This window comes from Loxodonta africana, unplaced genomic scaffold, assembly GCF_030014295.1.
Source record: "Loxodonta africana isolate mLoxAfr1 unplaced genomic scaffold, mLoxAfr1.hap2 scaffold_203, whole genome shotgun sequence".
Taxonomy (NCBI): domain Eukaryota; kingdom Metazoa; phylum Chordata; class Mammalia; order Proboscidea; family Elephantidae; genus Loxodonta; species Loxodonta africana.
The window spans coordinates 66,174-78,672 of NW_026974943.1; the positions used below are offsets into that span (position 1 = coordinate 66,174).

General features: G+C 39.2%; 1 long non-coding RNA gene across 1 annotated transcript in view; it reads right to left on the bottom strand.

Moving 5' to 3' along the window:
- Positions 1–496: 496 nt before the first annotated feature.
- LOC135229322 (uncharacterized) overlaps positions 497–12,499 on the bottom strand; it is a 187,361-nt gene continuing 175,358 nt past the window's right edge. Inside the window, exon 4 of the long non-coding RNA XR_010320109.1 lies at positions 497–605. This is a non-coding gene — a long non-coding RNA (uncharacterized LOC135229322). The remainder of the gene's footprint in view (positions 606–12,499) is intronic.

The window sequence follows — 12,499 nt, forward strand, 5'->3', positions numbered from 1 at the left end:
TCTGCTTACTGCCTCATCCCTATTTCATTTTCTCAGAGATAAGTTTCTGTGATAGTGTCAGATTCAGGAATGTGATTAAAAATGTCTCTTGTAGGGGTGGGGACAAGATGGCAGAATAGTCAGATGCTTTGTGTAGCCCCTCTTATAACAAAGACCCAGAGAAGTAAATCGATTATATATGACAATCTAGGAGCCCTGAACATCAAAGGTGAAGTTACAGAATTGGACTTAGTGGCAGGGGGAGGGGGATATGGTTCAGAAGCAGTGAGACGTTGACAGATCTGACCCGGCAGAAACCAGCACTCTGCAGGCTGGATTGAATAGCATGTGCGGTGACACAAGCAGTGACGCTCGGGACATGTTTTTCACATCAGAAGAGACCGAGTGGTAGAAAGTCTACACAAGCCGCCAGAACCAGTGAAAAGCGGTGCTAAGTTGGCAAAAGATAAGTACATGCATTTAAAATGCCACACAAATCAAAAATCATCCCCTTTGGGAAGAACATCTCTCCCATTTACCTGCTTCCTCCCTCTCTGTTTTTAGTCTTAGACCAGCTTTGGCTATTTCTGGGTCCCCTGGGCCAGAAGTAGGAACTATCACATGCCCTGGAGCAGGAACAAAGAACAAAAAATAATCTGCCAGCTTCCCTAAGCCAGGAACTCAGGGAAGGCACAGACATAAGGGGTCCAAAGACTCTGAGTGCCTTTCACCCTTGCATAGACCTGTGTGGGCCCATGTCAACAGCGTAGGCCCTCATTAGCACACTACAACAGGGTATATACCTGAAGCCTGTTTTCAACTGTATCAGCTATAAAGTGGAGTGGCAGGTTCGGGATATTTGACAATGTTCTGCCAATTAAACAGGGTCCTCACCTACCCACATCAGTGACCTGAGGGTTGGTGGCTCCACCCACGTCACCTAGCCACCCAATTCAGGAGTCCAAGAATAAGTGGTGAATCCCAGTCCTTACAACCAACAGCATTGGGTGCCCATGGTCTGGCTGCAAAACCCACACACCTATGTGCTCTAGGGGACAGGGACATGCTTTCCTCCCAGACACTCAGGGGCAGTCATTCCCCCCACAGTAGCCAGACACCTGTACCTACACCAATCAACCCTGTCTATGCAGGACTGTAGGTGAGAGCCTACACCACACACTTGGTGACCGACTACGTGGACAACTGAGCCGAATCCATACAAGAAAAGTAAAAGGGCTCCTAGGCTCACATACCTAGTAACAGCTCTGATCACCTGGTGACAGGATGTAAGAGCTTCAAAGGTGCCAATAATCAAACTAGCTCAACCAAGCAGCCTATTTGGGCATATTAAAATAAAACAAGAAACTAGGACACAATACAACAACAACAACAACAAAACCAAACCCAGTGCCATCAAGTAGGTTCCGACTCAGTATGCAAACATAAAATAAATGAATATAATAACTTATTGATGGCTCAGAGACAAGTGTAAACATCAAATAACATAAAGAGGCAGACCATGATGGATTCAGGAAGCTCCCAAAACAACAAATCAAGAAAACTTCCAAATGAAAAAAAATTCCAGGAATTACTGGAGGTAGAATTTAAAAGATTAATAGACCGAGCCCTTCAAGAGATCCAGGAGGAGATCAGGCAAAACGAAGAATAAGCCAAGGAACACACAGATAAAACAATAGAGGAACTTAAGAAGGTTACACAAGAGTATAATGACAAATGTAACAGGCTGCAAGAATCCATAGAAAGACAGCAAGCAAATCCAAAAGAGTAACAATAAAATTTCAGAATTAGACAACCCAATAGAAAATGAGAGGAGCAGAATTGAGGCACTGGAAGTCAGAATTAGTGAGACTGAAGATAAAGCTCTTGACGCCAACTTATTTGAGGAAAAATCAGATAAAGTAATTTTTTTAAATTGAAGAAACTCTAAGAATTATGTGGGACTCTATCAAGAGTGATTGGAACACTAGAATCGGGGCAGGGGGTGGAGGGATAACAGAAAACACAGTGAGAATTGTTGAAGACTTCTTGGCTAAAAACTTCGCTGATCTTGTGAAAGATAAGAAGATATCTATCCAAGATGCTTACTGAACCCCACCCAAGGTAGATGCCAAGATAAAGTCACCAGGACATATAATAATCTTGCTTGCCAAAACCAAATATAAAAAGAGAATTTTAAGAGTAGCTAGGGATAAACAAAAAGTCACCTATAAAGAAGGGTCAGTAAGACTAAGCTCTGACTACTCAGCAGAAACCATGCAGGCAAGAAGGACATATACAAAGCCCTGAAGGAAAAAAAAAAAAATTGCCTGCCAAGAACTATATATCCAGCAAAACTGTCTCTCAAATGTGACAGTGAAATTAGGACATTTCCAGATAAGCAGAAGTTTAGGGAATTTTTAAAAACCTAACCAATATAACAAGAAATAATAAAGGGAGTTCTCCAGTTAGAAAATCAATAACATCAGCTAACAACCCAAGACTAGAACACGGGACAGAACAACCAGATATCAACCCACGTAGGGATGTCACAAATAAATCAAAGCTAAAACACTGAAAATGTAGAAACAGACACATCGATCTGTAAAAGATGACAACATTAAGAGAAAAAAGAGGGACTAAATAATGTAGTCATAGATCTTTCATATGGAGAGGAAGTCAAGACGATATAAAGAAATAAAAGATTGGTTTAAATTTAGAAAAACAGGTAAATGTTAAGGTAACCCAAAGGAAACTAACAATCCTACACATTAAAACAAGGAAAACATAAATTTTCGGCAAATACAAAAGCAACAACAAGGAAAAAGATGAAAGACTAAAAAGAAAAACGATTCAGCACAGAAAAAATTAATTAGCAGTAAATACAAAGGCAACAAAAATGAAGAGGATGAAAAGAAAATGCACAAAGAACCACAACTCAACAGAGAAAATTAAGTGGAATAAGGAAAATGTCAACAAGACATTCACAAAAAAGACGAAAATGACAGCACTAAACTCATAACTATGAATAATTATGATAAATGTAAATGGTTTAATTGCACCAATAAGGAGACAGAGAGTAGCAGAATGGATTAAAAAACATGATCCGTCTGTATGCAGACTGCAAGAGACACACCATAGACTCAAAGACATAAACAAACTAAATCTCAAAGAATGGAAATATATATATATATCAAGCAGACAACAATAAAAAATAAGAGTGGCAATATTAATCTCTGATAAAACAGGCTTTAAAGTAAAATCCGCCACAAAGGAAAAGGAAATACACTATATAATGATTAAAGGGTCAATATACCAGGAAGACAAAATCATAATAAATACTTACATACCCAATGACAGGGCTCCAAAATACATAAAACAAACTCAAACAGCATTGAAAAGAGAAATAGCTCCACAATAATAGTCGAAGACTTCAACATACCACTTCTGATGACAGACAGGATATCCATAAAGAAGCTCAATAAAGACACGGAAGATCTAAATACCACAATCAGCCAACTTGATCTCATAGACTTAAACATAACACTTCACCCAACGGTAGTCAAGTAAACTTTCTTTTCTAACGCTCATGGAGCATTCTTGAGAATAGACCACGTATTAGGCCACAAAGCAAGCATTAACAGAATCCAAGACATCAAAATATTACACAGCATGTTTCCTGACCATACAGCCATAAAAGTCAAAATGCTGTCGTTATCATACATTTTAATTTCTTACATATTTTAAACCCAATAAAGTCTATTCTTATTATGTTATGCAGTCAGTAATCCTCTATTTTTACCCATTTCATTAACTTTCATTCCTTCTTGCATCTTAAGCCTTTCACCCTATTTTCTTTCTGCTTGAAGAATACCTTTGGAATTTTCTTTAATGTGGGCATCCTGATGTTAACTTATCTAGGTTTTGTTTGTCTGAAAACAAAAGGTCTTTGCTCGTTCATGAAGGATGTTTTTCCTCAGCATAGAGTTCTGGGTTGCCATGGATTTTCTCTCTGTAATTTAAATATACCATCTTATTGTCTTACGGTTTTCACTATTTCTGTACAGAAGTCATCGGTCAGTTTCTTTGTTTGTCCTTTAAAGATAATCTTTTAGTAGTGTTCAATTATTTGCTTTTTGTGGGGTTTTTTGTCTTTAGCTTCAGCAGTCCTACTATGAATTTCTTTGTATTTACCCTACATGGGTCTTATAAGGAAACCCTGGTGGCGTAGGGATTAAGCGTTACGGCTGCTAAGCAAAAAAAAGGTCAGCAGTTCGAATCCACCAGGCGCTCCTTGGAAACTCTATGGGGCAGTTCTACTCTGTCCTATAGGGTCGCTTTGAGTCAGAATCAACTTGACAGCAGTGGCTTTGTTCTTTTTTTTTTTTTTTTTGGTTTGGGTTTTGTAAGTCTTCTAGAATCCGTGACTTGATATCTTTAAATCATTTGAGGAAAATTCTCAGCCATGATCTCAGTTTTTCTGCCTCATTCTTTTTCTTCCTTCTTAAAGTATTTTATGCTAGATATTCTCATTGTATTCTCTGTATCTTATTCCTTTTTATGTTATATATATTTTTCCTTTTGTCTATGCCTGTATTTTCTTCCAACATGTCTTCCAGTTCACTAAATCTCTCTTCAGCATTTGTAATCTGCTGTTATATACATACATTAAGATTTTAACTTCAGCTATAGTTTTCAGTTGACTTTCTAAGTTGATCTTTTTCGTAGTTTCTAGTTTTTTGCCAAATTTCTAAGTCTTGCCTTTATTTCTTTGAACATAATAGAGCTATTTCACTGTCTTTGTCTGATAGTTCAAATATCTAGTTTTTCTGTGGATCTCATTCTGTTATTTGTTGTTTCTACAAGTTTCACTCTTTTCTTTCTTTTTTTAAAAAATTGTTGATTATATTAGAGAGGCGAGGCCAAGATGGCAGAGTAGGGAGATGCTGCCAGTGATCCCTCTTACAAAAAAGACCCGAAAAAACAAGTGAAGCGATTATATTTATGACAAGCTAGGAGCCCTGAACATCAAAGGCAAAGTTAGAAAATGGACTCAACGGCAGGGGGAGGGAGAGACTATTTGGAAGTGGAGAGGAGTTACTGGACCTGAATAGCCAGGAACCCTCAGGCACCATTCCCTGGAGCGACTGCAGTGGGGCTGGCAGTAGTGTTCCAGAGGCGCTTCGCTCAGGGAAAGACAGCAAGTTGCACAGACTACTCACACCTCCAGAACAAGAGAAGAATGGCACTCTCAGCAAAAGCTAATTACTTGTGTTTATTTTACCACGCCCCCAACCCCCAAGCTGGTTTCAGTGGCTGTCAACTTCCCTGGGCCTGAGATAGGCCCCGGTACCACTCTGAGCCATTCTTCCGTCCTTGAAGAAGGTATAAGTTCACAACTGAGGGAAAGATAATCTGCTAGCTCAATTAAGCTGAGGAGCTCAGGACACAAGCAGCTCTTGTTCAGGCACAAACGGTCCATGGGCTTTGAATACCTTTCACCCCAGCATGGACCTGTGTGGGCCCATTTCAGGAGAATAGGCCCTTGTTGCCAGACTGCAACTGTTTCAGCTGGACGGTGGAAAGATGGGTGTTTGATGTTTGACACTGCTTTGCCTATTAAACAGGGTCTTCACCTACCCACATCAGGGGCCTAAGGACTGGTGGCTCCACCCACAATACCTAGCCACCTGTGACAGGGCTCCAAGGATAAGTAGTACCTCCCAGAACTTACAACCAAAAGCATTGGGTACCCATCGCCCTTCTGCAGAACCCACCCGTGTGCTCTACAGAACAGGGATGTGCTTTCCTCACAGACACTCAGAGGACAGCTGTCAGACCCCTGCCTTGATCAGAGTCTGACCCCCTACTGCAGCCAGATACTTCCGCCTACATCACTAACCCCTGCCCCTCTAAGACTGTAGGGCAGAGCCTGTACCACACACTTTATGACCAACTACCTGGGCACCTGAGTTGAATGCATACAAGAAAAATAAATGAACTCCTAGGCTCATATGCCTGGTAACAGTGCTAGCCATCTGGTGATAGTACATTAGAGCTTCAAAGGTGAAAATAATCAACCTAACGCACTCAAGCAGCTTATCTGGGTATACCAAAACTAAACAAAGGAAGAAGCTAGGATACAAAAAGCAAGCATAAAATAAACTAATACAATAACTTATAGATGGCTCAGAGACAACAGTCAACATCAAATCACATAAAGAGGCAGACGCAGGGGCAGGACCAAGATGGCTGACTAGGTAGAAGCTTCCGCTTATCCCTCTTGAAACAAAGACTTGAAAAAACAAGTGAATTAATTACATAAAGGACAATCTACAAACCCTGACCATCAAACACAGAACTAAGGAGTTGACCTGAGTGACAGGGGAGTGAAAAGCCACACTGCAGCAACGACCGCTTCCGGAGCCAGTGTCCCACACCACAGCCTTGAGCCCTACCGGTTTCCTGGTGTCAGAGTGGTGGGACTGATTGTGGCTTACTGAGACAGGGAAGCACGGATGTAGGCCTAACCTCAGGACCAACCTCAGAGGGGACCCAGGCAGCACACGCAGGCTCCACACAGACGCGGCTGGCAGGGAAATGAAAAACCACGGGGAAGCAGCAACTGGTTTTGGAGCCTGGAGTGCAGCGCCCCAGAAAGGAAACCTTGGTGCTGGGTGTTGGACTAAGTGTGGGGGAGCTGATTGTGGCTTCCTGAGATGGTGTGAGCATGGACGCAACCCTAACCCTCTGGGACAGTCTCAGCAGGGATACAGCCAGCACACGCAAGCTACACAACGCTCTGGAACCTCAGAAAAAACAGTCCTCACCAAACAACATAAGTAACTTTGTATATTTTGCCAGGCTACTCTCTTCTATATATCTGATTCCACCCCTCATTGCCCCAGCCAGCTTCGTTAAGACTGGAATTCCCTGTGCCAGAGAGTGAAGTGCACTGCTCGATTTTTTTTCTTCTTTCTTTTCTAACCCATTCTCCTGGCCTGAGAAAAGTACCATTTAACAATCAAAGAAAAAATCCTTCCCTGACTTCCCTAAACTGCAATTGACAATACAGAATCAGCTCCATCCAGGCATTAAGAGACCCATAGTCTTTGGCTTTCACCCTACAGGTAACTAGGTGGCTATTACAATGCAAAGGCAATTCTGATAGAGATCTGACCATAATTGTTTTAGCTCAGCAGTGGAAAGGCAAGTTTTGGAGGTCAGATACCTCTGTACCTATTAAACAGAGCCCTCACTGGTCCACACCAGCGAAAAGAAGGCTGAAACTCCACCCACACCACCTAGCCACCTGCTAGAGGGGTCTGAGAATAGTGACGCCCACCCAAGCATTGGGTGCCTAAGATACAGCTGCAGAGCTCACCCACCAGAGCACTCTAGAGAATAGAGCCACACCTACCTCACTGACACTTGAAGGAAGGCTGTCAGCATCCTGCCCTCCTTGAAATGTGACCCCCTGCCACTAATAGAAACTGGCACATACAACCATCACCACTACTCCTCTAAGATAATACGTGAGAGCCTACACCACACACTAGGTGACCAGCTATCAGGACACCTGAGCTGATTCTATTCAAGAATAGTGAATGGGCTCATACACTTATATACCTGGTAACAGCTCAGGCAAGCTGGTAATAGGACGTAAGTGATTCAAAAGCTACAGCAATCACGATACCACAATCTAGTAGCCCATGTGGGTGTATTGTAACAAAACAAAACAACAAGACTCAGTGAGCAAATACAAAAGAAAATATTACAAAATCTTATAGATGGCTCAGAGACAGCAGTCGACATCAAATCACATGAAGAAGCAGACCATGACTGCTTCTACAAACCCCCAAATCAAAGAATCAAAATCATTCCCGGATGTAGATACATTCCTAGAATTGCCAAATGTAGAATAAAAAAAAATTGTATACACAATGCTTCAAGACATCAGGAATGACCTCACAAATGAAATAAGGCAATCTACAAAAAAACCAAGGTATACACGGATAAAGCAGTTGAAGAAATCCAAAAGATCATTCAAGAACATAGTGAAAAAATTAATAAGCTGTAAGAATCCATAGAGAGATAGCATTCAGAAATCCAAAAGATTAACAATAAAGTCACAGAATCAGACAACTCAATAGGAAGTCAGAGGAGCAGACTCGAGGAACTGGAATGCAGAGTGGGGGAGCTGGAAGATAAGACAACTGACACAAATATAGTTGAAGAAAAATCAGATAATAGAATTTAAAACTATGAAGAAACCCTAAGAATCATGGGGGACTCTATCAAGAATAATTTGCGTGTGACTGGAGTTCCAGACAGGGAGGGGTAACAGAAAATACAGAGAGAATAGTGGAAGATCTGATGGCAGAAAAATTCCCTGGCATCGTGAAAGATGAAAAGGTATCTACCCAAGATGCTTCTCGAACCTCATACAAGATAGATCCCAAAAGAAAATCACCAAGACATATCATCAAACCTGCCAAAACCAAAGATAACGAGAAAATTTTAAAAGCACCCAAGGATAAACGAAAAGTTACCTACAAAGGAGAATCAATAAGTTTGCACTACTCGGCAGAAACCATGCAGCCAAGAAGGCAATGGGATGACATATATAGAGCACTCAAAGAGGAAAAACTGTCAGCCAAGAATCATATATCCAGCAAAACTCTAAAACATGAAGGTGAAATTAAGATATTTACAGATAAACGCAAGCTTAGAGAATTTGCAAAAACCAAACCAAAACTGCAAGAATTACTAAAGGAAATTCTTTGGTCAGAAAATCAATAATATCAGATACCAATACAAGGTCACAGAACAAAACATCCTAATATCAACTCAGATAGGGAAATCACAAAAACAAAATAAGATTAATTAAAAAAAAAATTACTCAAAACAGGGAATCATTGATGTCATTATGTAAAAGATTACAACAGTCAAAAAAGAGGGACTAAATACAGGAGGCATAGATCTTACATGTGCAGAGGAAACCAAGGTGATATGGGGTGAAACAAGTTAGGTTTTTACTTAGTCAAACTGGGGTAAATATTAAGGTAACCACAATGAGGTCTAACAATTCCATACTTCAAAATAAAAACCAAGATAAACATAACGACTCAGCAAAATAAATTCAACTACTATAAAAGGGAGGAACACACATTCTACAAAGAAAACTCAACACAAAAAAGTAAATGGAAAAATGAAATTGTCAAAAACAGGCAACAAAATGACAGCACTAAACTCATACTTACCTATAATTACACTTAATGTAAATGGACTAAATTCACCAATAAAGAGACAGAAAGTTGCAGACTGGATAAAAAAACACGATCAGTCTGTATGCTGCATAAAAGAGACACACCTTAGACTTAGAGACACAAATAAACTAAAACTGAAAGGACGGATAAAAATATATCAAGCAAACAACAATCAAAAAAGAGCAGGAGAGGCAATATTAATTTCCAACAAAACAGACTTTAAAGTTAAATCCACCACAAAGGATAAAGAAGGACACTACGTAATGATTAAAGGGACAATTTACCAGGAAGATACAACCATATTAAATATTTATGCACCCAATGATAGAGCCGCAACATTCATAAAACAAACGTTAACAGAATTAAAAAGTGAGATAGACACCTCCACAATTATGGTAGGAGACTTCAACACAACACTCTCGGTGAAGGGTAGGAAATGCAGTCAGAAGCTCAATAGAGACACAGAAGATCTAATTGTTACAATTAAACAACTTCACTTCATAGACTTATACAGAACACTCCACCCAACAGCTGCAAAGTATAATTTTTTTTTTAGTGCACATGAAACATTCTCTAGAATAGATCACATATTAGGTCATAAAACAAGCCTTTGCAGAATGCAAAACACTGAAATATTACAAAACATCTTCTCTGAACAAAAGACCGTAAAAGTAAAAATCAATAACAGAAAAACCAGGGAAAAGAAATCAAATGCTTGGAAACTGCACAATACCCTGCTCAAAAAAGACTGGGTTATGGAAGACCTTAAGGAGGGAATAAAGAAATTCACAGAATTCAACGAGACTGAAAACGCTTCCTATGAAAACCTTTGGGACACGGTGAAAGCAGTGCTCAGAGGTCAATTTATATCAATAAAGGCACACATATTAAAGAAGAGCCAAAATGAAAGAACCGTTCCTACAACTTGAACAAAGAGAAAGAGAGCAACAAAAGAAACTGTCAGGCACCAGAAGAAAGCAAAAAATAAAAAGTACAGCAAAATTAAATGAATTAGAGAACAGAAAAACAATTGAAAGAGTTAACAAGGCCAAAAACTGCTTCTTTGAAAAAAATTAACAAAATTGATAAAACACTGGCCAGACTGACTAAAGAAATACAGGAAAAGAAACCAATAACCCGAATAAGAAATGGGATGGGCCATATCACAACACATGCAACTGAAATTAAAACAATCATATCAAATTACTACAAAAAATTGTACTCTAACAAATTTGAAAACCTAGAAAAAATGGATGAATTCCTAGAAACACACTGCCTACCTAAACTAACACACACTGAAGTAGAACAACTAAATAGACCGATAACAAAAAAAGAGATTGAAAATGTAATCAAAACACTCCCAACAAAAAAAAGCCCTGGACCTGACGGCTTCACTGCAAAGTTCTACCAAACTTTCAGGGAAGACTTACCACTACTACCGAAGGTATTTCAAAGCATGGAAAAGGACGGAATACTACCTAACTCCTTCTCTGAAGCCAGCATAACCCTGATACCAAAACCAGCTAAAGACAACACAAAAAAAGAAAATTACAGACCTATATCCCTCATGAACATAGATGCAAAAATCCTCAACAAAATTCTAGCCAATAGAATTCAACAACGTATCAAAAAAATAATCCACCATTATCAAGTGGGATTTATACCAGGTATGCAAGGTTGATTCAATATTAGAAAAACAATTAATGTAATCCACCACATAAAAAAGACAAGAACCAAATAATTTTATCAATTGATACAGAAAAGGCATTTGACAAAGTCCAACACCCACTCATGATAAAAACTCTCAGCAAAATAGGAATAGAAGGAAAATTCCTCAACATAATAAAGGGTATTAGTACAAAGCCAATACCCAACATCATCCTAAATGGAGAGAGCCTGAAAGCATTTCCCTTGAGAAGGGGAAACAGACCAGAATCCCCTTTATCACAGCTCTTATTCAACCTTGTGCTAGAGGTCCTAGCCAGAGCAACTGGGCTAGACAAAGAAATAAAGGGCATCCAGATTGGTAAGGAAAAAGTAAAATTATTTCTATTTTCCAACGACATTATCTTATACACAGAAAATCCTAAGGAATCCTCAAGAAAATTATTAAAATAGAAGGGTTCAGCAGAGTTTCAGGTTACAGTATAAACGTACAAAATCAGTTGATTCCTCTATATCAACAAAAAGAACATTGAAGAGGAAATCATCAAATGAATACCATTCAGAGCAGCCCCCAAGAAGATAAAATACTTAGGAATAAACCTCACCAAAAACTAAAACCGCTATACCAAGAAAACTACAAGGTACTACTGCAAAAAAACAAAAGGAACCTACGTAATTGGAAAAACATACCTTGCTCATGGATAGGAAGACAACATTGTAAAATTGTCCATTCTACTAAAAGCCATCTATAGATACAATGCACTTCCGATCCAAATTCCAATGACATTTTTTAAAAAGATGGAGAAACAAATCACCAACTTCATATGGAAGGGAAAAAAGTCGTGGATAAGTAAAGCATTACTAAAAAAGAACAAAGTGAGAGGACTCACTCTGCCTGATATTAGAACCAATTATACCGCCACAGTAGTCAAAACAGCCTGATACTGGTACAACAACAGACACATAGACCAATGGAACAGAATTGAGAATCCAGATATAAATCCATCCACATATGAGCAGCTGATATTTGACAAAGGCCCAGTGTCAGTTAATTGGGGAGAAGATAGTCTTTTTAACAAAAGGTGCTGGCGTACCTGTATATCCATCTGCAAAAAATGAAACAGGACCCATACCACACACCATGCACAAAAACTAACTCCAAATGGATCAAAGACCTAAACATAAAATCTAAAACGATAAAGATCATGGAAGAAAAAATAGGGACAACATTAGGAGACCTAATACATGGCATAAACAGAATACAAAACATTACTAAAAATGACGAAGAGAAACCAGATAACTGGGAGCTTCTAAAAATCAAACACCTATGCTCATCTAAAGACTTCACCAAAAGAGTAAAAAGACCACCTACAGACTGGGAAAAAGTTTTCAGCTAAGACATCTCCGCCCGGCACCTGATCTCTAAAATCTACATGACTCTGCTAAAACTCAACCACAAAAAGACAAACAACCCAATTAAAAAATGGGCAAAGGATATGAACAGGCACTTCACTAAAGAAGACATTCAGGCAGCTAACAGATACATGAGGAAATGCTCTTGATCATTAGCCATTAGAGAAATGCAAATC